The sequence below is a fragment of the Bidens hawaiensis genome, unplaced genomic scaffold (genome assembly GCF_021521415.1).
Source record: "Bidens hawaiensis isolate Kalapana, Puna unplaced genomic scaffold, B.hawaiensis_p1.1 tig00045971_1, whole genome shotgun sequence".
NCBI classification, from domain to species: Eukaryota; Viridiplantae; Streptophyta; class Magnoliopsida; order Asterales; family Asteraceae; genus Bidens; species Bidens hawaiensis.
In genome coordinates, this window is record NW_027498182.1 from 109,244 (window position 1) to 113,838 (window position 4,595).

A 4,595-nucleotide genomic window follows, 5' to 3' on the forward strand; every position below is an offset into this window, starting at 1 on the left:
ATTTTACAATTAACAATTGTATAATCAAGAAACATGTAAACCGAAAATTAAAATATAACCAAACGATTTGTTTCATTTCATATAAATGTAATTGCCAAAAAAAATGACAAAGAAACATGAACCTTAAAGCATGGTCAAATAATAGTGATTATTCTGAGTTAGTAGAATATTAGAAGATTTAAAGTTACATAAAGTGTAGTGATTCTTATTTATAATACTTGAAAGTATTAGGTTAAGAATGTTTGAATTTTGAATACTAATCTCGTGTTATTAGTTAATATTATGGGAAATTATTGGAATATTTAACTAATCGATATATATATATATATTAACAACTTATAGAAAAAACAAAGATTTCGGACTTTATGGAAACATGGTAAATGACTTTTAACCCGATTATTTATTTTTATTTATTAAATTAACGTGAAATTGGAATATCCTTGAAATATAATGAGAAGCATGATTATGTTATTGATAATAAAATATATATACACACACATATATATATATATATATTTGTTAAGTTACATTATAATTAAGATGTGAATCTTAATGAATTTTTATAAATTTTAATAATAAATGTTATAACTGTAATTGTTTTTAAAAAAATTGTGTATAACTTTATTATTTTGAATATAAACCATAATAAACACTTTTATTTTGTACTAACCAAAAGGTAAACTAACATAACCAAGTTCGTGGTATTTGTATAAAATTAAAATTGATAAGTTAATATAATATTGAGCTTATGTAAATAGCTGATGCAAATGATATTCTAGATTTCAATATCTTAAATGATTTTTGGAAAACGAAAATAGTGGAGTGGGATTGAAACAAATTTTTGGTTTAACGTTTTGAATGCTTTTAGTTAAATAATTTGTCTTATAAGGCCTATTAAACTAAAAATATTTAAATGTATAAAAAAGTATAAATCAAGTCATAAAATATATATTTCTAAAGCATTTTGGTCTGAGCTATGAAATAAAATATTGAAAACTAAATATTGATCTTCTTATTACTAAAACTCTTTATGAGTTTTTTCCCAATATAGTGTTGGTGGAAAAAATATTTACCATAATGGTTTTAATTTAAAAATATTTACTAAAATAGTGTTTTAGTTATTTATTAATTTCTCTCTCCTAATTTTATTGGATTACATTAACTAAATAATTATTAACTTAATTATTATATTAACTATACTATATTTACAATTTTCTAACCACTTTATTTATTTAAATAAAAGGTAAAGCGAATATAATTATTTATTACACAACTTTTATCATATCTTAACACTAATATTTTTTTTTTACTTTTACATGGATCAAAGAATATAAATTATTTAATCAGTATTTTTATTTCACATTGGTCTTTTCATGCATACGTAATACAAAATAACTAAAATTCTCAAATGTGCAATAAATTACTAAATAATTTAAAAATATTAGTCAAGTCTAGGGGCGGCTCAGGCACATTTTTAATTTAAGTATGTATTTAATACGAATGTGTATAAATGATTATTTTTGTAATTGTAAAACATGATTATAATTTCTCTTTTATGGTATATTTTAACATCGTAGATTTAACTAGGACAAAAAACATATTTTTTAAAAGCTTTTTATCAAAGTAAACTTGTACATTTCAGGTTATATTTATATCATGTCAAAAAAAAAAATACGCTCCCAGTTAGGTTTATCAAATTTGATGTTTGCATGTTAGAAATATGGGCTCCTAGTTTGGTTTGTTGTTGAATATTTATCAAGAGATATTGTAACATACAAATTGTTTAAAATATAACAAATTCTTATCTAAATTTTTGTTGTGCACAGCGAATTTATAAAGATTTTTCTAATAAGCTACCATAAAATTACAAATTAAGAGATTAAAAATACTAAAAGAAAATTCATATCTTAAAACTAAGAGATGTATAATGATTCACTTATATTTTACGTATATAATAATAGTAATATTTTTGAACTTGATGAATTTTTATGGAAACCAGTGAAAAGAATCATATTTTACTTATATAATAATAGTGTTGTTTTTTCCAGATACAATTTGAGTATTAGGACACCATGACACAAACAATAATCTAATTACTTTATAATGAATTAACTTAATAGTTATTAATTAGTTGAAGTTATCTAATAACATTAGGAGAGAGAAACTAACATGTAATTAAAACACTAGTTTGGTAAATATTTTTCATTTAACAACATTTTGGTAAATATTATTTCCACCAACACTAGTTTGGGAAAAAAACTCAACTCTTTATAGTACTACACAAAAAAAAATTCATATAAATAAATAACAAATAGTTCATATGGTAAATCGTTATACATATGGATTATAATTATAATGTTCAAGGTATATATATAATAGGTATTCTCCATGTTTGCAATATCTATACAAAATGTTTGGTGAAAATTAAGGAAAAAACACATTTTAGAGTTCAAATGCATATTAGAAAATTTTAAATCCAAATTTGAAACCGATCTTATATAAAAGATTATGCATTGCTGCTTGAATCCCAGTTTGAAAACAATACGTACTTTTCATACATATCCAAATTCTTCGACAATGATGCATCTTTAATTTGCAATTATCTATGACTTTAAAATTTTATTCTAACAGATCTGCAACTTCAATTTTGATATTTTCTTATTTTCTTATTTCACAATTAATGTTAATAAATGAATTGGTTAGAATTTACATTTAATAAAAACTGAATTCATATATTGAAATGACTAAGAAATAAAGACCATATATTAAAATGGGTAAAGAAAAGGTGAGGGTGACTAAGAGATTGACAAGTGGCAATAGTTAGTAGTCTTTTATTATAATAGATAGATTATTAGGCCGAGGTTTAACACCACCAACAGCATAAAAATTCATTTCTCTCCGCCTTTGTAAATTCGTGAGCCTTCATACTCATCTTAGCCATCCTAATCATACACCCTAAACGAGAACTCAATCATCATCAAAATCATAACGTCTTCCCTATCCGCGTTTACTGGATTATCATGCGCGCATATTTATTTGTTGTTTTCCGTTACATGTTAAAGAGTTAAACTAACATCTACAAACAAAAGAGCTTCGAGTTCTAGGCTGAAACCGACACCACTAAGCATTTTGTGAGTGGTATAAATAATTTGATCCCTGGATCTTTGCTTTATGTTGAATGCCCCAACCGCTAAGCAATCATCGCAAGGACACGTGATATTTTTTTTAATCCAAAATGGATTTTTATTGTTTCGTCCCATTGCATTACATAGACAAAACCAACACAGTCAACAACTAGATGTTAAGAACAAAACTATTAGTTAAAACAAACAAACAAACAAACAAACAAACACCTAGTTTTACCATGGCATAGATTGGAAAAAGGAATCTTGATGACGGTTGATGGTATAGCATTCACAACCTAGCTATCAAATTCTATGAGGGTAATTTTTATAATTTAGGGAGTGATTTATGATGTTGTGATAGAATAAGAGATAAAATACAGTGATTTTTCTAAATATTTGAAAAGTTTCTTTAGCTCTATATAAATATTTTAATATTTTATAAGTAGCTGTGGTTGAGTGAAAGAGAAAAAAATAATAATAAATGTATAAAAAGGTAATATTTAATTGAAATGAAAAGATAAATATAATGACTTGAATGTAATTTTAGATTTAAAGATAAGAGAAGTGTTGTGAAAAGATAATGATTTTAGCTTGTTTCCTTTCGAGCTTTCTTTACACGTTATTCTCAAATTTAAAATAGACTCATATATTATTTATTAAAATTAAAAATTAATATTAACAATATTAATATTATTTATATTATATTACTATTTGATTTATTCACATATAACTAATTTTTATCCCCCGTATTACGATGATGTTTTACATTATTCGCTTATAATATTTATATATCTTTTTGGATTTTAATTTTATTTATTATAAGAAAGTTAATAATATATTTAGGATTTGATGATGAAAGCATTTCACAAATAAATTAGAGATGTTATAACCCGGTTTAAAAGCTATTTGAGTTTGGTGAGACCCATGTCCGGCTTATTTTTTACTATAAAATTGTTTTTTAATTATAAATAATATCTTTTTTTTTAAAAAAATAGAATACTAATTTTTAGTATATCCCTATTTTATAGGATTTTCATATCAAATATTTAGAGAGGTTAAATTTTAATTTAACGATATGTTATGACCCGTTAAGGTATATCTGATTTTGGTAAGACCTATTGTGAATTCGAGTCAAATATATGAGAAATCTCCATTTACAAATAAAACAATCTGACAGCTAGAGAGAATGTATGAATGTTTCATTTATATATATCTTTTGTCATTTTTATTTACAACTAGTTTTTTTTTCTCGTATTAAGGGGTCGTTTTACTTTATTCGTTTTTAATATTTATATATTCTTTTTAGATTTTAGTTTTATTTATTATAAAAATATATAGTATACTATATAAGTTTATATGTTTGTAATCTATAATATATATAAACGAAGACATAAAAATCCTACGTGTCGTGATGTGGTTGCTTCCCCTTTTTTTGGAGTCACCAGGTTTGCTTGATTTTTAAATGGAGGC